General features: G+C 39.1%; 1 long non-coding RNA gene across 2 annotated transcripts in view; it reads left to right on the forward strand.

Annotated features, from left to right (window-relative positions):
* Positions 1–22,328, forward strand: part of LOC135220719 (uncharacterized) — a 689,951-nt gene that overhangs the window by 405,039 nt on the left and 262,584 nt on the right. Inside the window, exon 2 of one of the 2 annotated variants that reach the window (XR_010315770.1) lies at positions 1,418–1,485. This is a non-coding gene — a long non-coding RNA (uncharacterized LOC135220719). Of the gene's footprint in view, positions 1–1,417; positions 1,486–21,352; positions 21,823–22,328 lie in introns of those variants that run through there. The other variant, XR_010315771.1, reaches the window with a different exon arrangement.

The following is a 22,328-nucleotide window of genomic DNA, read 5'->3' on the forward strand; positions in this document are numbered from 1 at the left end:
GGACTGTTTTAGTTTTTATGAAGAATTCTGTTCATGTTGATAATTCACTTAGTATATTTTGTCTCTATTGCACAGATTCTTTTGGAAAAGTAGCGAGATTTGGCCAACTAACGTTGATATGGAAGTGGCTAATTTTGAATTTGTTTTGAATGGATTGTATCCAAAGGATTAGCGATGGAATACTAAGATTTTAGGAACTGACCGATGCAATCATTCATTCTTCATGTTATCCAACAAGTTACTTATGTTCTCAGTAAATTATAAAATGTATAGCATCGGGATGTCTGTAAATGAACGGTTTATCTTCTCTATTATTGTTGTATCAAGTAATTTTTAGAATTATTATTGTAAGTGCGTTTAAAGCTGTTGATTTGGTAAAAGTTAGTTGGCATCGTAGTTTAATCCCAAATGCTTTTAGATTTTTCGTTATCCGTTGTTCCTGGGGAAGGGCTGAATCTTGGTCGGGATAGGCCAGAACCGTGGAGTGAAGGAGTGACGCTAACCAAGTGCTGGGAAGAGAGCTGAAGTTAGCTGAGTTGAGGAGGAGTAAGGAGACGAGCATCCTCACTCGCTAGTTTCTTAACCACTCAAGCTTTTTTTTTTTTTTAAGCTAGGTAGCCTCGTTGCATGACTATGCACAGACCTCCGTCTGAGCACTCCATTAGAATGCCGGCCACAACACTGAAGTTGCTTCCATTTTCTGGTTATCAATTCTAGACTCGGTCTTCCGCAGTAGCCACCGTTTCTTCCTCAAGAGGGTTTTCTTACGACTCTGCTTCCCCATTAATTTGCTTGCTCGGCCATTTGTATGCTTGTTGGTTCATTATTCAAGACTTGTACAGTGCCAATTTTTCTTGGCGAATGTCACATTTATACAGCTCTTGGGCTGCTTATGACTGGGTACGAATTGTCACTTTTTATTTTGGTGACGTGAATGTGTATGAGTTTTCTTAAGTACCAAGTACAATTACACACACACAATATATATATATATATATATATATATATATATATATATATATATATGTGTGTGTGTGTGTGTGTGTGTGTGTGTGTGTGCATGTGTGTGTGTGTGCATGTGTGTGTGTGTGCATGTGTGTGTGTTGCATGTGTGTGTGTGTGCGCTTTTACAAAGAGAGAGAGAGAGAGAGAGAGAGAGAGAGAGAGAGAGAGAGAATTATGTTAAAAGAAAATTCGGATTTTGCAGGGTATGAATAGAATTTTATTCGGTAATTTATTTTGAGTGAGGAAAAGATTCCAGCTTGGAAAATAATACAGAAGGAATTTTGGCGTTAGGAAAAAATCATTATAAAAAAATTTAAGAATTGAAATGTGTAATATTACTATTTAAAGGCTATTTTCATCGTCATGATCATCTTTATGGGTATTTTCACGTTTTTTATTATTTTTATTTCAGATTCGTTCAACAGTCGAATAACAAGCTAGGTCTAATTACACCTTGGTGTCTGTAATGGAAATGGACATGTAAGTATTTATCATTTTTCCTTTTTTTATGCTGCAGACAACATTAGAATTAAAGGTCGGGGGTGGTGTTGGGGGGGGGGGGAGGAAAGGACGTGCCTTTTAAACGGCCTGGTCTTCATTTAAATAATTTCTGTGTACGTCACTGTCCTCTCCATTGTTTCCGTTTTATTTTATTTTGTTTTTTTAGGTCTCTCTCTCTCTCTCTCTCTCTCTCTCTCTCTCTCTCTCTCTCTCTCTGTCTGTTTACTATTTTGGTGGTGTTTTAATGTTTTCGAGTAACTATTGCCATTTGTGAATGTGTATGGGAATGACTTAAATTATGTGATAGTAAGAGTATTGTTACGATACACTGAAAACGGTTTGCATATACTTGTTTTATTACTGTGAAAGACATCCATGATATAATAAACGTATCCAAGTTTTAGTAATATGTGTAGACTCTCTCTCTCTCTCTCTCTCTCTCTCTCTCTCTCTCTCTCTCTCTCTCTCTCTCTCTCTCAGACCTGTAGTTAAGCCAGTAACTGACTTCGTATGGCACGGACTGATGACCCTGGAAGGGGGCTCAGGTTGGGTTATGAAGCGCCTTTTGAAAAGCTCCCAAATTTCAAGTTGCAAGTAATGGTTTAGCCATGAGGAGAACGATGGGTACACCATACGAACATTCCCTCTACTCTAACGGGAGTTGGGATTTTGAAGGAAGGCCACTCTGGAATGGTAACTGCAGAATTTTGTAAGACGGGGCTTGTAATTTATTTACTCTCCTTAGGAAATTGAGTACACCTCTGGTTGCATGTATGCAGGTTTGCTGGGTATGTCTGCCCCTATTTCTTGGTTGTAGTTGCTGTCTAATTGTTACAGATGCGTAATATGAGAAATTTTTTCCATTGCATAAGGGGGAACATGAGAAGAACTTTTGGGTGAAAAATTTCCTCTCCACTGCCGATTTGAGACGTCTGCTCGTGTACCAGAATTGTGTGAGACCTTAGAATGTTGTAGGCCGATGGCGGCTTGTGAGATTCCACGGTGTACCTAATATAGAATCAGAATTTACAAAGCTGTTTCCTGGAAGACGAGAAGATGGAGGAGAAAAACGAAAAGATGGAGAGGACGAAGAAGAATGGTTAGGCATGATGGCCTGTTGCAAGGGACTTGGCAGTGTAGGTCGAATCAAGGTTATTAAATGTCCACGTACTGCAATCACCCCTCCCTCATTCTATCCCCTCCTCCTCGCACCCCTCCTTCCTTCCCCCTTCTCCTTCCCTTCCCTCCCCCTTAAACCCCCCTTGCTGTCTATACAGGTATTCTACCTACCCCCTCCCTTCGTCTTTAAGAAGCCCACACACGCTATCACCTTCCTTATCCATTTCGTAGGTGTTGCATTGTTCATTGAAAGATTTGAAAATATTCTCCTTCTTGGCCGTCAGGGGACTATAATGAGTCTACGTAAACGGTTTAGAATGAGTTCAGCATTGTGATACATTTGAGATAAAAAAAAAAGTCTTTTATATACTTATAAAATGTAAAAGACTTTTCTTGCTTAAATGGTTTTTGAAAAGTTCTCTCTTTAAAGGCGTAATTTTTCGTAATATCGTTTTGTATAGGGATAGTCTCTCTTCAAACGATATCTTAGTTCATGATGTTCTTTCTTGAGGTGGTTGTTGACTGGCCTCACTCGTATTGAATTTCTTTCGTCCCCAAGTCTTCACACGAAGTTGCATCACTCAGTCGTGATCATCTAAACAGAATTATGTATGGAGCTTCTATTTCTTTTGCATATGTGTATTATGTGTATATATATATATATATATATGTGTGTGTGTGTGTGTGTATATAATATATATATATACACATTTGTATGTATATTACATAGTATGTATTTATTTACGTATATATATATATATATATATATATATATATATATATATATATATATATATATAGGTTATATAACACTGGCCATCTTCCTCTTTCTCGCAGAGGAAGTAGCCTTATGCCAGTCTTCACCCTGTTTGCAGCTCACTAAAGTCGCATACCGACCGGGCGCCCAATTCTCTACTGGAGTCAGCAGAAACACGGCAGAATGTACTTGTCTAAAAAAAAGTGGCAGCAGAGAAAAATAAAACTACAGTTACTTCTGTGTTCACCCATTTCGGTTTCCTTCTTCTTTCGTCTAATTTCCGAATTCTGAACAGCGCTCTCTAACTGAACGCCTTCCATTCTCTCCACGTTGACCAAACCACTCACTCCGACGCACAAACTGCTCTCCTCAAAGTGTTTCACAGTTGTGCCTTTCACGTCTTGGAAAGCTGGCGCTACAATCCTTTCATACTTCCCGTGATTTCATTCCATACAGACTCCTCTAAAGTTCCTTAAATTATAGAGATCCCATATCCTCCATTTGCTGTCGTCTAGAGAAATATATCTATAGGTTTTTTCTCTCTCTCTTCAGTGAATCGAGGCTCTTTCCGCCTTCATTCATCCCTTAAGTTATTAGATCGTCCGTTGTTGGTTTGACAGACTCGGCAATAATTGTACACAGATTGAAGTAACTAATGAGGTGCGAATTCTTGGCTAATATCAGGTTGTATATAGTAATATGTCAGGTGCTGATGAATGGAAGCATATTATTATTTAGGAAGGATTTTTGTTGACGTCTGTTTACATGAGTTGGCTTTCACCTAGCGATATATGTATATGCATACATACATAAATGCGTGCACACATATGTTGCGTGTGTGTATATATATATATATATATATATATATATATATATATATATATATATATATATATATATTAGTAACCAATAAACGTTCATTTACGAATTGTGTTTCATATAATCGGGAGTGATAACATTCGCAAACAGGTTGAATTTGTTGAATTTTGTTTAACTTGCCCTGGTTGGAGGAGTCAGCGCAAGTACTAAGAGGCATGCATACTCGTATATACGTCAGGGTTGGCCCAGACGGAGACCTCCCACAGTCAGTGTCTTTTTCTGTCTCGCAGTTCTTTCGGGCAGACAGAGACCTCCAAAGTAAAATGTCTCTCCGTTTAAGAATGGTACTGGGGTTAACATTATTTCTCTTGGCTTTTTGTTAAGCTTGTATGTCAATTTCTGTCTTGCCTTACCAATTTCGGATCTTGCGAATTCAAGAAATACTGCATATTGTCGAAAAATGAACATTTCGTTTTGTACGTGTATCAATCGACAATCTACATAGTTTGAAGTCATTGCCACAGCGCTCGCTCGAGTTGTTCGTTTTCATTTTTCCCAAGTTCAAGTGTCACGACCCCATTTTTGCGCACAATTTGTTATAGATTTATGTATCAGAGAGAGAGAGAGAGAGAGAGAGAGTTTGTGTGTGTGTGTCTGGACACGACTTCTGAACCTGCATTGGCGAAGCACACACGACTCCGTCCGCAGGAGTCAAAGGGTCGTGGGATGTGCTGCGTGACTTTTGCTTTCGGATGAGAAACCTTCTACACACACACACACACACACACTTGCATACACAGCGTTTCAGGCGCCAGACTAAAGTCACAGGCTGATTTCCTGAACATTGTTTCTATTTATATATTTGCCCTAGGATACAGCGCATAAACACGTCATATATTTGATTTTTGTTCAGTTAAAGACTTAAAAAGTAGTCAAATAATTAACTAATTGAATACAGTGTATATACATGCATTTACCCAAAAAAAGGATTTAAGTTTACATGCCAGTTGCTGACGACAGTTCATTACTTACTAATACAGTGCTTGTCGCTCAAAAATCAACTTTGATCATTTGTTCTGTGCTGGCAGTACATACTCATGCATTGCCTAAGGAAGATATACTATTGGCGTTTAGGCATGACGCTTCAATTCAAAATGATGACTCTTATTTGTGCGCATGAAACTTATACGTACTGACACAGTTGTTCAGGCACTGAGCAATAAACATGTTTTATTTGCAGATTTTTTAACATGCATCAAATATACTCCTTGGACAGTGGTATTCAAATATAATACAAGATTTACTCTCTCTCTCTCTCTCTCTCTCTCTCTCTCTCTCTCTCTCTCAGTTAGTGTTTGTAATATTGCCATGCTATTATAGCATGGTAGGAGAAGGTGAAATTCGGATTTATTAGGTGCTAAAAAAACGAGCAAGGTTATATTGTACCATCTTGATTTGTGGTAAACGTCCATTTCATTTATTATTCTTACGTGCTCATTTACAGTATTGACATCATCATTGCCTCGAAATTCAAAACAGTTTCAGAAAAAAAGAGATATATGTTTATATTAAGACTGGCTGTGGGAAACATTTTGAAAGTAAAATGAAGTAGCTAAAACGTGACGTACTGTAACTAGGAGAAGAAAACTCTGTGGAACTTGCACTCCCTATTTCACTGAATTTAATCTCTGCCACTTGTGTTTAATAAGTAATTTTGGTCACATACCTATTGTTGTATTCCTATCAACATGTTTTAGATATATTATCGAATCATTTGTGTATTCTAGTTTGTGAACCTGCATAACTAAATGAAAGTATCGCTCTGTTGTAACAGCAGTGGCTATGGTAATAGCAATAATAGTGGGATAATAGTCGTGTTTTTAGTTCCATTACAACCGCTTATATAATTTCACAGTAGTGGGATCATTACCTTTTATTATTGAATGAATGCACTGAATTTCAAGAGAGAGAGAGAGAGAGAGAGAGAGAGGGGATGAAGGGGACACGGATTAAAGACGTGGGAGAGATCACATTACGGTGGAGAGCTAGAGTACTTAGAAGCAGTTAGGGCAGTGTTGTTCCTTTGACGAATGCCGTCAGTCCTGTAAAGAAGGGAAATAGGTGAGAGGTACCCTAAATATTAAGATATCACTTTATTCATTAATCATAGATTGATAATGTCAGTGTAAAGCTCCAGTAATAAGGATGTAATGGCAAATTTACCGTACAGTTAAACTCCTTATTTGGTATTATTTTTAATTTTGTGGCCTTTGTGTAGTGTTAACTGCATCTTAACGTCAAGGAAGATACATCCAAATGTTAATTTACCCATTTGAATGTTTATCATTCTCTGGTCTTTTTTAGGGGAAACACATCCCAAGTTCACAAAAATGGAAGGAGAGGGAATAAGTGTGAAGCCTTCTATTGAATATAGAGTATTGACTGACTCACCTTCGCAGTGTTTGTTTGCTGACGAGGCTTTAAAAGCAGAATGGCCCAGAAACATAATGCTTAAGCAAGAATGGAAAGCAGGTGTGATAAGATAGCCAGGCGATGTCAGGGCGAGGGCAACAATAACCAGTGTAAAGACTTAATCCTTAACTCACGAAGGAGTTGCAGCCTCAGACGAAGCACAGTATCTTTCCGTCTCATGAAAGAAGCGAAGTCAGCGAATCATGTATGAAGTGGTGTGTGTGTGTGTGTGTATGTGTTTTAGGGAGTCCCTTCCTTATATGTTTTTCTTCATTTTCGTTCTCATCATTATTAAAATTGTAAGTAGCAATAACTATTACATTTGGTTGATCAGTATTGCTCTTAATTGAGAGGCGCTCCGCTCCCACATCCAGCATCTAATTCAAGTTTGTTTTTCCGTGCGATCTTCGCCTTTCTTGGCGTCTTTATTTAAAAACTGATTTTATTCTCACCTTTCCGCGTTTCGTTGACGCCTCGTGTTTTTCGGTTCGATGATTCCGATCCCACGTTGCTTTTGAAAATGATGGCCTTTTAAATTTCACCCGGAGACGCGTCCGGGCGAGATGGAAAACGCCGTCGAACAAAAGGGGCTCGAATTAACTCTGTTCCTCCGAGAAGGTTTCAAAAACGGCCTGACCGATCCGCGGCGGCGATCTGGCAGTGAACGAGGAGACCATGCGAGGAGCTCGCGGCCTTTACATTATCGTTATGAGATCGCTTCGCAAGGTATGATTTTCGATGGCAGTCCCTCGTAATTAATGGAATTGTAATTTAGATTAACCGTGCGGCTGCATTCATGCTATAATGAGGCCTTTTCTGCTCGCCTGTTGATGTCGTTATTATTGTTGTTTGTTGTTGTTGTTGTTATGTTGTTTGTTATCATTTTCTCAGCAGTGCAAATGAGGAAACAAATGCGCCCTCGTGCTTACAGGCTCAAACGTACTCAAACAAACATACGCATGCACGTTTCTTTATCCACTTCGTTGCCTCTGTAAACAACTTTCGATGACGTAATCATATTAGAAAACTAGAAGACGAATATCTCATATTAGACGTATTGATATGGAAGCAGTTGAGCATCCATTATGTTTGTTTTATGCTTTTCATGGAACAAGTTGAATTGTGCTCCCGGAACGTTGATATTAGATCCATTCTACTTCAGGAAAATGAATGTTAGATAATTCCTGTTGCAAATTAGCTTTTTGATAATTAATTCAGATTGTTTGTGACATTTCACTCATTTCACAGGTAAGGAAATGCAATATGACGTGATTTAGACGCACCCAATAAAGGCTTAATGCAATTAGTGCAGTATTGCAAGTTTGGTAGGGTTGCAATCCATCTAACATAGGATGAGTAACGGTATGGTATTCATTTAAAATTAAGAAGTAACATTTGGTAATGCTCTCTCTCTCTCTCTCTCTCTCTCTCTCTCTCTCTCTCTCTCTCATTACTTCTTCCATTCAATGAAGTCCGTGCCTCCCACTGTTTTCTCACCGCTTGCAACGAACATTTAAATATCTCCCAAATCAGAGATGGTTATATTTAAAGGATCACAAAAGCGGGATCCCATCCTGCTCCTCCTAACGACCGCGAAAGGTGTCTGATTACGCAGATTACCCCAACGTCCTCCCGTCATGTCACTGACGACGACGACGCCGATTTCATCCGACTGCAAATGCGGCTGTCATATCTATCCCAGACTCTCTCCTTCCCCCAACTCAACATATCTCCCCACCCGGTCCTCTCCCCCCCCCCCACCCCCTAGAAGACGGGTTTGACGTGATTGCTGCTTTTGGTAATTAATATTAGACCCCCCCCCATTCCCCGTCCAGTACTTCATGCCCCCTAAGCTCCAACGCCTCCCCTCCAAAAGCTGACTCCAACTGTCCATCTAAGGAGCTCCTTCCCCCCTTCCTCCAGCCATCTTCTCTCTCTCTCTCTCTCTCTCTCTCTCTCGAGGGACGCGATAATGCCCCCTCGTAGTGTTCATTATCATGTTTGTGCATCGTCGGTTTCATTTATGTCCTTGGTCCCATTTGGGTCCCTTTTTCGCGAAATTCGTGCGTTCATTCGTTTGCGTGATGTCCGCGTCGCGATAAATTCCAGACCGAGAAGAACGATTTTATCTGCAGCATTTTCTCCCGTAATTTGCATGTTTCGTTAAAGAAGAAGAACCGTCACACGGCCTTATGGGTTTGTTGGAGGAGGAGGAGGAGGAGGAGGAGGAAGGGGGGTGGGGCGATGAAAGGGGTATGTTTGTTGTTCTCCAGCCTCTGGGTACAGTGTATACCCCGCCGCCGTGACTCCCGTCATCCTACCCAAGTTATGCATAGTAATGACCGCCTTTGGTGGTGGCGTTTATTTGCTTTTCTCGTGCCAAGAAGTAAATTGCGGTGGCGTGCGACCCAGAGCAGATTCTCTATCTGTAAAAGATGGACCGTATACGCCCAACTTTATGTGTGGGTCATACAATTAACCATCTTCCCTAATCAACCTTCCCTAGCCCCGTATGGGGAGGGGTTCAGAATACTCTCTCTCTCTCTCTCTCTCTCTCTCTCTCGCTCTCTCTCTTTATCCAGATCTGAATATTCTCACGTACCTTCAAGGAATGCATTATTATTAAGCTACTTTGTTGGAGGGAGAACCCGAGAAAAGAGATTTCTGACAGTCTAATATCTTGGTTAGGAGAGAGAAAACCAGACAAAAGGGTAAACAAGGAGAAATTGAGAGAATGATGACTTCAGGAGATATAGGAGAAAAAAACAGAGAAACATGGAAGAGGCGGAATGTATTATTTATTGAATAAACGAGTCGGAAAGAAAAGAAGCAAAGTATTTGCTTCAAGAATTAAAGGGTAAGAGAAGAAAAACACCCGTAAAAATAATTGACTAATAAAGCAGTCTCCTTCCCATATTTGTTGTCATTTTAGATATGTGTCTCTTACTGGGTGGCTTCCTTCTCCTCCCTCCCTCCCTCCCCTTAATACTGAAGTCAGTGGCTGGCAGAATCTCGATCATAGATCCTCCTGCTGGTGCCTTCGTCATCCCTTCCATATACTGCAGCAGCAACAACAACGTCTCGGATGCAACTGGTGGGCGTCGGAGGCGTATAGAAAGGACTGGCCGTCCGGTGCTGTCTTTGTGTGTGTGTGTGTGCATGGTGGTCCCTGAATGGTTAAAGACAGACAGTGTGGGCGTGGGAGGTCTTAAGGTGAGACACAGAGAGAGAGAGAGAGAGAGAGAGAGAGAGAGAGAGAGAGAGAGAGAGAGAGAGAGAGAGAGAGGTGTGTAATGTCCAACTGTTGCAAAGCAAAGTGGCATTGGTTGTTAAGTCAGTCACGTTTGAAAGTTTGTGATTGGTTATATTAAAAACTCGGTGATTTAGGTTTAGGGCATCGGTATGTTGCACTAATGTCTGGGTGTTCCTATTTCAAAATGAGTCATAACAAAGGGGCTAGTAGGAATGGTTTATTTGTTGTAGATTCACCATTACCAAAAGTGGGAGTATAAATGAGTTTAATCATTGGGCGCACCGTTATACGAATCTTCCATTTAACAGTGACCATTAAGGGAAATACGAAAGATGCAATTTAATGATTGATTTCAGATAACCATTGCATTCCTCTTCTTCGTTATTTATCGTATTAAAACGTATTTATAGTTTATGGAATCTTTCCTTATCATTTCTTTGTTTCCATGTGGGATCATTTTTGATGTTACACTAAAGCTGGCATTCGTTATATATTTTGCTCCTGTTGTTTTTTCGTTCTATTTATTGAAGAAACTGTTTTGATTTACTTAATTTACCTGATTATTTTAAGCGGCTTAATTTCGCGCAGTTTTATTCGGAGTTGATTTAGGGGTTTTAGTGTGTTGGTTGCCATACAATTGGTCTTCTCTTCCATTTGTATTGAGAGAGAGAGAGAGAGAGAGAGAGAGAGAGAGAGAGAGAGAGATAATTTGATTGCAAAGTTTTATTGCACTCGGCATTAATCAGGGATGTAAATCGAGCGTATATTTTCATCATTTAAGTGTTTTTGAACATTGTAGCTATGATGTTGACCACGATTTCGAAAATCAGTCTCACAGTTAATTGTTTGTATGATGAAAGAGGTTAATTGTAATTTTGATTGAGAAAATATACCCATAGTGCGTATCGACATTTCTTGTTCCTTCAGAAATTCCTTGTTTGGGGGCTCATAATGTTCCGGAAAAAAAAAAAAAAAAAAAAAAAACTCCTGATCATACCTATTTTCATCAATGAGAGTATTTGAAGTTAGAGTTGTATCCAGATGAACTGAAACCAGCAATCTTTAAAGCTGACATTTTTTCTTTGAAGATAAAAATTTGTCTTCTTTTATTGTTTGCGGTCTAATATTTGGATTTTCCACTGATTCATATAGTTCTGCAAGCGCCACCCCCAGGCCCCCGCCCCCCTCGCCCGAAAAAAAGTACGCTTGTTACAACATATAAAACCATAATTATATATAATTCCAGTTTTCAGGGGGCATCCATTCATTTTAACTGAGTCTACAGCATAAATCATGATAGTCTATATCCCAGTCACCAAATACTCATGGGTCTTGGCCCAGATATTGGCTTTTGAAGCTTTACTACACATATGGCTTTGTTTGTGAGGCTACCATCATGATGCCGCAGATTTGTCTGTAGCTACGGTGCTTGATAGTGTAATTAACTTAACGCTTAATTTTAAGGATGATAAGACATATTGGGAATCATTAGAACGCGTCACTGTTCTTCACTGCGACATTTTCAGCATTCATTTATGCTTGAAAAAATCATACAAACTCAAAACTCGTTTATATAAATATTTCTGGAAAATCTTCATAGCGCACGATGCAACCTATTCCATGTATATGTCCTTCAGTCAAGCATTATTTTTTGTTTGTCTTCTCTCACGGACGATGGCAAGCAAGAGAGTTTGCCCATTTGTTAGAATCACAGATGGAGATACAATACTTTAAAGTGATTTTGGAAAGCTCTTGGTATCTTTGATTGAAACATAATGAACTGATGTAAAGTAATTGGACATTATAGGAAATAATTGAAGTATAATTATAGCGTCCAAAGATAGCAAATACCTTAGTTTTGTTTTCCTTCAAAGTTCAAGTGAGGCGAAGAAGCGTAGGAGCCGGTGACAGGAAGGAATATTATTATTATCCGGAGGAGAAAGGCTTTTTGAGCGAGGAGGGAGGAAGGCAGACGCAGGATGGGTGTGTGCTTGGCAAAGAATAAGGATTTTTCCCACTGGGCGGAGGAAGACAGGATCACAGATACAAACAAGCTTTTGCATGTGGGGATATGACGCGATAGGATGATTTATTAGGAATCCTTTACTTGGCAAGAGAGAAATTTCAAATGGGGAAATTTTCAGTTGCATGTCTCGTGTCGTGTCGATGCGAAGAACATGCGAAAATGTGCCTGCACACTCTTTGGAAGTCTTCAGATATTCGAGATTCTTTTCAGTATGGGGATGATGTCATGAGGAGTGGCAGTTGGGTGTGCGTGTTTGTATACACTTCTACAGTCTTCTCATGTTAACTGTGACGACAATAACTGATGTTTGCGTCAATTATGACTTAACTTTTTTTCAGGCCAGACGGATATTTGAAATGCTGAACATTATTGTAGGTAATCGCTGGTATATTCTAGGACTGTCGATTGTATTATTTTGATTGATATGGCTTAATGAATATAATCAGTGTTGTTTTTTTGTATTCACTGCAGGGTGTACCTATCGAAGACTGTGAGATGGGGTTCTACATGAATTTCTCAAATATCTTTTAAGAATGTTAAAGTGGTTCCTGTGCGTGATTTTGATGAAGCACAATTTGCCGCCTGGTGGGAAAACCATCGAAATGCAATCGGACCTTTTCTTCATCTACAAGTTTTCCTTTTACTTTACATGAAGTTACGTTTGAATAACCTAAACATCGAAGACTGGAAAATTTCTTTGTGCATTTCGTGTTTTTCAATCTTCTCAGCCTAATCCTCAGACGGGGTAGCAGTTTTTAATTAGCTGTTGTTTTTTTTTCCGTGGATCGATTTGAGGTCAGCTCATATCTATGATTATGATGATCATCTTTGACCCAGCTGGATACCCGTAAGGTTTCTTAGTCCTATTGCTTCAGTTTTATCAGAATTATTGAAAACTTTCACTCTGAAACATATTACTGAAAACTGTTATTGACGATTTTTAATATTCTCGTTAATAAAATGCGGATAAGTGGCGGTTATTTTGTTCCTAGTTTCGTCTTTCGTACGGTCGTATCTTTTCCTATTTGTATTCTCTTTCGGTCTCTAGATATGTCGTGTCTTTCCTTTTTGAAAGGTTGTATTACGCTGATGTCTCTGATAGCTTTTATTAGTTTTTCTTTTTCAACGGCTTTTGCGAATAATTTGTGCATCTGTTACTGGAAGCAGTATACGAACTTCATGTACACGGAACAGTCAGCCTCCCCTATCGTCGTAATCTTTGTTGTAGTATGAATACTAATCATTTTACCATCTTTTTTTTCAGAATAATAGAAAGACCCCTCCCCCGGCTCTCTTTAGGGGGTCATAATCCGCAAAAATATAATCATGGGAAAAAACGAAGACGCCCATTCCCTGCTGACCTTTGTTTGAACTGAACTTAACTTTGGTGTCAGGGTTTAATCTCTCTCTCTCTCTCTCTCTCTCTCTCTCTCTCTCTCTCTCTCTCTCTCTCTCTCTCTCTCTCTCTTTCTTTCTTTCTTTCTTTCTCTCTCTCTCTCTCTCTCTCTCTCTCTCTCTCTCTCTCTCTCTCTCTCTCTCTATCGTTCATAAAAGTCTTTATATAAACGTGAATGCGAACTGTGTAATTCATTAGGGGTGAAATTTTTCTAGCCTCTCTCTCTCTCTCCTCTCTCTCTCTCTCTCTCCTCTCTCTCTCTCTCTCTCTCTCTCTCATTACTGTGTATGAAAGAGGCTTGATGGAAACGAGAAAGAAAATGGTGTCATTCCTCTGGAAAACAGCTCACTTGCACGCGCTTTCCTCCCTGAAGACTATGCACCTGCATTGTAAAATAAGCTCGTAAAGGAGATGATGGTGAATGGCACTCAATTCCCATTCTAATGTCTTTTTTACCCTTCCATTGTCACCTCTTACAAGGGTGACTCATTTCAACGTTGGCGTTGTCGATCATATTTTTCCAATAGGATTTCGTTGAATTTGTATACATAACTCTACGTACAAACGTTCAGTACTTCATTTACAGCTCGTTAACTAAAGCAAGGCGCATGTGAAATCTTGAGAAAACATTTAAAACCTGCTGATCACAGATGACAATATATTTGTTGATTTTGACTGATCCCATAATTCAAATTGTATACTCTCCATTATTCTTCTACAGTAAGTTTTGCTGATCTTGTGAAGTGTAACGTATTTACCCTTGTCACTTTCATTTTGTTGGGATTTCTTACCGTGTAAATTAACTTTGTAGCTGAATTTATGAGTTTCACTGCCAAGCGCACACACACACACACAGACACACGTATATGTATGTGCTTGTGTATATAGATATATATGATTGTCCAATCCATTTTAAAGGATGAATGTTAATAAGGCTAAATTATCCTCTTCCATTTTTAGCGATTAAAGATAGCTCAGTTTCCCCTTTACTATACTTTTCCCTCATGATTGCTTCCACTTGTGAGTCATGGCGCCGCTAACAAGAAAATGAATAAATAAACAAAACTTTAATTCACTAGTTAAACTCTCCTATGCAGAGGTAAAGAAAGCACATGTAGTCACAATGCAGGTCATTATCCCCTCGTGTAAATTGGCTAGTAGTACGTTAATTATGTGACGAGGTCCCTTTACGGGAGAAATGAAGAACTCCTTCCAGATTAGGTCGAGAAAGGTGTGACAGCGCAACAGTTTCAAAGGAAAACTTATACGCAGATCGAGGGCGGATAGCCTTGGAAGATGGCTCGGACGCCTCGCCCTAGGATGTGCGTGTTTTAATTGTAATGAATAAATTAGATTGGATTCGCAGTTTACGTGGTTTATTGCTTTGGTTGATGTTAGAATTAACTATTAAAATGAAGGTAAGGGTAAGTGATATTTATAGCTACAGTCAGTAAACTATACAAATGCACGATATATATATAATATATATATATATATATATATATATATATATATATATATATATATATATATATCATATATATATATATATCTGTGTGTGGCAAAGAGTCTACAAGAAGTTATAGGTATTCCTGTGCCCTAAAGTTCGAAGAACAATGCTGTAATTCCCAGGTTGTATCGCATAACGCGCTAAGATTGCAGTTGGTCATAGTAGATTGGACTGGCAACCTTATGCATGTATAGGTTAAGAGTTTTTGATGGAAAAAGCGCACTAAATGTATTGGCTCCAACGTAGGGATAGAGACTATTATACCATGACAGAATAAGGTTAAAATTCATATCTCGGGAAAAAGAGACACTCAGCAGCCGTACTTAGGAATATGATGTTATTCCGAGATTTCTGAAGTGGAAATAGTCCACGTAGTTTCTATGGAGCTAATACTCACATGAAATAGTCTAACCAACAGGTTTCGACTTTCACTCAAAGGACAGGACGATGAAAGAGCACAAGGAGTTGCAGAATTGCCAATTCTCCAAGTGAAACCACTACCGCTTGATTTGAATGCTCTAACGTCTGAGCTGGGTGCACAATCTAGTTGGCTTTTAATATGCGTTAGGAATATCCAAAGACGATGGTGATTTTGATGACAAAATGCCAATGCAAAAAGAAAATATGGAAACATTACATCACTTTCGGAGAATTTATATATATATATATATATATATTATATATATATCTATATATATATATATATATATATATATGTTGGTACGAGTGTTATTATTCACATTTTTGGTAATTTTGATAAATTTCATAATATAATAATAATAATAATAATAATAAATAATAATATGTTTTTATTTCAGCTCGGGGGCCATATACATTGAGTATACAAAGATACAGACAGTAACATACACAATCTAGATACATGAGATATGATAAAATAGAAAAAGAAAATGAATAATCGGCACTTATCCATAATATAGCTGAGGTAGCATAAAAGCTAGTAATCATCATACTGGTAATAACAGTAATAATATTGGTGAGAAAAAAAAAAAATGCATTGCGAGTAATAAACAGTTGGTGCACATATTATATAACTCAAATTTCAACTAGAGACCTTAGTGGTTACAGTAGTCAGGTCCAGAGGGCTTAAAAATTACATAAAATTAAAAAATGTAAATAAAACTTTAACTTGATAGGAATCACAGTAATAATGAAAAATTAAAATATCAGCTATAAATGTAATAATGACAAAAACTGCAGATGACATCTTGCCAATACAGAGATTAAGTCCTTTAGGGGACAAAGGCCTCATTTTCCCATCTTTTCCCCCACAATTTAGATCTTCTTCTTGCTTCACTCCTTAGGATGCTTTGTATGAGCGAGTTGCTGCTGTTCTCACTCGGTTACCAGACTGGACATTGTTCGCCTAACAATGATTTTTAAATTGTCCAGGTGGTTTTCAATGAACATCTGTGTGGCGGAGTGGTAGCGGGGAGTGTTTGTGAGGCGTCTCAGAATGTCATTGTGCACAACAGTGATGCGTCTCAAGGTCTCTTGGGTATAGTTCGTCCAGAGGGAACACCCATAGATACTGTAGCAGTACGAGCGGAATAGAAGCAGTTTCACGTCTCGGTGACAGAAGGCAAACCTCCTTGCAATCATGTTGCCAGCTGCACATAGTTTACGACGCCTCTGTTCAATGTCTGCCGTATCTTTTAGGTCGTCGGTGATAATGTTGACCCAAAATACGGAAATTCGTGCACAAATTCCAGCCGATGGTTTCCGAGGAAAATTTGAGGTTCTGCAATATGCTTAAGCGATCTCGGGAGCAGCGACATACACTGGGTCTTGGTTTCGTTGTAGATTATATCAAATTCCTCTGGCATATTGGCGGCAGGTGTCGATGAGTCGTTGTAGACCTTGCACTGATGGGGAAATCAGAACCATATCGTCGGCGTAACAGAGGTTGTTTATAGTTGTTTCATTGACGGTGCATCCGATTGGGAGCGAGTTCAGTTTGACATTCAAGTCATCTGTGTACGTATTAAACAGGTAAGGAGAGAGAATGCCCCCTTGCCGGAGCCCGTTTAGGGAGCCGAAGGTAGATAAACACGTTACCCCATTTGACACAGAATTGCTGTGTGGAGAACCAGCAATGTAAAATGCCAATTAGGTACAGGGGTGTGCCCCTTTCTTTTATGCAGCTTCAGGAAGAGCTTCAGGTAGTTTACTCTGTCAAATGCTTTTCTCACATCTACAAAACAAAGGAAAATAGGAGGAGGCTGATGATAGGTAGTAATTAAGCAATTCTTTCAGTATGTAGATGCAGGTGTCGGTTGAGTGGTTTGCTTTAACCCGAACTGGTTGTCATTATAGCATTGGTAGGTTAAGAGTATGGTGAAAAAAAGGTATTACCATCATAGTTCTGAGAAGTTTACTGATAGATTTGTGCCTAGGTTTTGATTTTATTTATATATATGTTTGTGTGTATTATATACATACATACATATATATTATTATATATATATATATATATATAATATATATATATATATATATATAATATATAAATAATAAATATCGAACTACAAATGTCCTTTAATATCTAATTCTCTCTACCTCCGAATTAATATATTTTCATATATGTTTAACCGAGGGGGTTTTTTAATTTTATTAAGCGATAATAGGATGGGCGATCGCCAGGCTCGAACCAGCGAACTCTCAATCCCAAGACTGGCAGTGAAGCCTAAAACCACTACGCCACCGTAGTGGTTTTAGGCTTCACTGCCAGTCCTGGGATTGAGAGTTCGCTTGTTCGAGCCTGGCGATCGCCCATCCTATTATCGCTTAATAAAATTCCCCCTCGGTTCAAACATATATGAAAATATATTAATTCGGAGGTAGAGAGAATTAGATATTAAAGGACATTTGTAGTTCGATATTTGTATATGAATCACGGTAATGTGATATGACTGATATATAAATATATATATAGTTTTTTTTTATTTATAAATGTTGAAAAGATTTTGCTACAGCAAATAGAGTGATGACTTTCTCTGAAAATTGCGTTGCCCCAACTCTAAAAACATTTGTCTGGCTTTTTTTTGCTTCGAGATGAATCCTTACCGACATGGAGCGAATGTTGGCGTAGGTCTTTAACGTGACCATTGACCCACCGAAAAAGGGATAATGAAGGGAGACTGAGAACAGCTAACACTCCTCCCAAGAGTGATAAGTTCGAGGCGAAGAATGCACTGAGGGCTGTCCGCCAAGCACACGCATCTAATTGTTTTCCCTCGAAACGACGCATAGAAGCCGTAAAGACGATTCTTTGTTGGAATGTATGGGGAGAAGCGGCCGTTTGTGCCCGATTGACACGCCCGAATCCTGCTGATCTCCATAGAGTGGCCACACACACACACACCACACACACACCCCCCCCCCCCCCCCCACTTTTCCACCCCCCCCCCCCTTTTTTTTTTTTTTTTTTTTTTTTTTTTTTTCACCTCCTGCGTCCCCATGCATGATTTATGCCCAGGGGCTCACCCATAAGGTAATACCGCCATCACCATAACTCGCTGCATCGCCCTTGTCCTCTGCTCATTGTTCGCGATTTATGGCCAAAATACGAGGCAGCTCACGTCGTTCAGTCTGATAAAAAATCGCTGCTAATGTTTTTCACAATTATCTTTTGACACTGAGAGTAATGGGATGTATGGCACACACGGATGATGTGTTGCACTGGAAGAAGGCAGACAATTCCTTCCCCCTTTCTACTTGGTAAAATTTGTCGGATATTTTACATACCTTGAAAGCTAAGTGATCTTTCACTTAGGCTCTTGAGAAGCCGCAACCAGCTTTCGTTTAATTTTCATTGATTAATTAACTTATTTTTTTTTTAAACCAGATGGTGTTGACTATAGATCAGATGTGGCTTTTCCATAAAATCACCCTCCCACTTTCATTTTAAAGCAGTTTTTCTCATATCGCCTCATCATTCCAACTCTTGACTGGTGCCAAAGTAGGGTAATGTGCAGATATGTATGCCCATTTCTGTGTTTAAGTAATATGCAAGTTCCATCTGCCAACATTTTTGTAATATGCATATGTGTGAATCACATGATGACCTGTCAAATATGGAGAGAGAGAGAGAGAGAGAGAGAGAGAGAGAGAGAGAGAGAGAGAGAGAGAGAGAGAGAGAGAGAGAGAGTTTGCCATCGTATGAAAGTAAATGCAAAAATTGTCAGGTTAAACCCCTCGGAAGGGCACGTTTAGTTCGGAGCCTGGGTGTGTGCTTTGCATGTAAGGCGGTGGTGGTGTGGGTGCCTTTGGGCGTTTAAAGGTCTGTCCCTTTCAGAGGAACTGATTGATGTGATGGCGCCAAAGTGGGAGGACTAAGGTTGCTGTTTGCATTTGCATTTATATATATATATATATATATATATATATATATATATATATATATATATATATATATATATATATATATATATATATATATGTGTGTGTGTGTGTGTGTGTGTGAGTGCGACTGAAAAACGGGACATGGAACAAGTACTTCCGTAGTATATTTTACATTTTCAACTTCACACTAAGTAAAAACATAGTTTACAGAGCTTTATATACAAAATTAAGTAGTGGTAGGGCGGAGTTCCAGTTTCTTGATTCGGGCATGTTCTCCAAACAGAAAGGACAGGGAAAGAGGATCAAGAGATAATCCAGGCCGGAGGTTAGAATCCCTTTGTGTATATAAAAATGCGTATGAACAGTATTGTGAGGTGTTTATACGCATAAATGTATACTTGATAACACATGTCCGTGAATACGTGCTAACATATCTTTGTCCTTAGTACGTTTTCATTCCCTTATAACACGTCTCGAGCGAAGAAAGAGGTATGCAATACCGAATAGCATGTAGAAGATTTGATCTCTTGCGGTATGGCTCCAATGGATGATAGTAATAACAAAATTGGTTTTTACGAGGTAAAAAAGATTTCGGGGGAATATAATCTTTTAACTGTGAAATTTAGACAAAATGCACCACAACCTGAGGACTCTCTCTCTCTCTCTCTCTCTCTCTCTCTCTCTCTCTCTCTCTCTCTCTCTCTCTCTCTCAAACCAGTTGATAATTTTTGATGACACTTGATGTGAAGAGATTCATTCGTTGTATGTAAGCCCAATTTTATTTAGTACAGGGTATGCGGTAATCGTTTTATATTGCATCTGTAAAGGTTCCGGAAGTTTTATTTTTAATATAAGAAAAAGATTGACTGAGTGCAAAAAATAATTTTCAATAAGGATGTTTCTTGCTTAAAGATGATAAGCATCCCATTTTAACGTCAGCTAAATTTTACTAGTTATTAATGATGAGTGATAATGATAGCGACTTATCCTTATATACTGCGTTAACCAATGTGAGTAGTCCGCAAAACGATTTTTAAGAATATTTCTTTACTCTGTAAAGGTACTGTGAAGATGAAAAATCAGATGATTTGACTTGTATGATCATAGTTTGTTGCCACCAGATGAAACTAACCAGTAAGGACTCCCAGAGTAGGGAGACCTGATCCATAGGAAGTAATACAGACTCACTGATTTTATGCAACAATGTATCAGTGGTAATGATAATAATAGATTGCCAGATTACAATATCTATCTGAATCCCCGTAAGAGTTACCGCCACCATCTGCACTTGTTTATAGCCGTCCCCTGATAAGGATAGGTGTTGTGTCGCTTTGCATTCTTTTATCTTATCTCGAAATATTCCGCTTCGTCATTGTTTATTGAGATGATGTGAATACCGATAGTTTCATGCCATCGCAGCAAAAAGCAGCATAGATATTTTGGGGTCTGTTCTTGAATTGTCGATTACATTTTTGTGATGCCTGGGAGAGGGAGAGGCTGTTCGCGTTCTCTTCGTTCCAACGCTTCCATATTCATGCAAATTGGCGCACACCTAATTATTCGGAGGGAATGTATGCTTTAGTTATTGTTGGAATTAAATGCTTTCTTTTTCTGTGTATACAGTTTGGTGAATTTTAAGATGAAATGAGCCCCCACTGATGAACTCCACCCATGGTACCAGTCTTGTCGTACTCCCCTCCTCTCACTTCAGTGGGTGTGCAATGCAATCATTATTTCAAAGATATCCAAAGAATTTGGAGCTCCAATACCAGGCATTGTTTTGATTGTAAAGCAAAAAAAGCTTCCCCCTTCCTTTCTGCTCCCCACGCTTTGTGTTTGCTTTTAGCTTTACCAGAAGGTTTTTGAAAAGAATGCCAGCCACAGAAGACGACATCCACCTTTAGCGCACCTCTGCTGGCCACCTTGCAGTTCCTCCCTTGCCTTCTCTCGTTCCTCCGCGACTGCTCTCTCTCTCTCTCTCTCTCTCTCTCTCTCTCTCTCTCTCTCTCTCTCTCTCTCTCTCCCCTCCTCTCCCCTTCGGTCTTTGGCCACCGCCATCGGTGGTTGTTGGATCTTTAAAGACCTTGAGATCCTCTTCTTCCAATCTGCTCTGGCTCGGCGAAGCCTTTGCTGTCCCAGACAAAACAACACAGTGTTTTTATAATCGAGTGCACCCTTTGTTGATATTTTGAATATTGATGCTCACGTTGCGGCTGTTGCATTGCTTCGTGTTTTCTGCTAAATATAGAGAGAACTTCTGCCACATTTTGAAGAACGTGTGACTCTCTGCACAGTGTTGGTGGCGATATGTTTTTGTGCACCCGAGTCTGCGTTCAGTTAGGGATGCGAGAGTCCACTGGTACGAGAATCTGCTGGTACTGTCGAGTCTGCCAAAAATAATTTCAACAACTTTACGGGAGAGTTGCTCCTTTGTAAATGCACTTTGCATTTTAAATGTTTAGTTAAGGTACAACTTAATCATGCGTGGAAGGTTTCTTATGTACGTTCAAGAATTTGAACACTCGGTCGCAATGGTTTTCTTCATGGTCTGGGACTTCGTGAACGCACCTCGTGGGTATCGTGTTCTACAACTGAAGTTACAGTAAGATGTTGCAGAATAATATGTTTTATCTCTCACTCTTTTGCCGTTTGTATCAATTTTATATTTCTATTTTTGTTACTTTAAACTGTTCTCTGGTACGTACATTTTATATGATTAAACTGACTGAATTGATTGCAGTTAAAAAGGTTGCGACTCGAGACTCGTACATACTGCAAAACAACATGCATCTCATAGTGCAGTGATGGTGCGTCTGCGTGTGTGTATGTTTGTATGTTGGATGTGCATGTGTATGTTCGTAAATGTTAGTGTGGTGGGAGCTATAAATAGAAAGGGGCTTATGTGTCAAGGAATTTTACAGGATGACGAGCTAACAGTCACTGCACCCTGTGATACATTCTCTTCTCTCTCTCTCTCTCTCTCTCTCTCTCTCTCTCTCTCTCTCTCTCTAAGTTTTCACTTAGCCAGTTCATGTTTCCATAATTTTCTTTGTTTGACATTTTAGTTGATATGTGGTTTTTAAATGAATTTTATACGTAACGCTGATG

The sequence above is a fragment of the Macrobrachium nipponense genome, chromosome 2, assembly GCF_015104395.2.
Source record: "Macrobrachium nipponense isolate FS-2020 chromosome 2, ASM1510439v2, whole genome shotgun sequence".
NCBI classification, from domain to species: Eukaryota; Metazoa; Arthropoda; class Malacostraca; order Decapoda; family Palaemonidae; genus Macrobrachium; species Macrobrachium nipponense.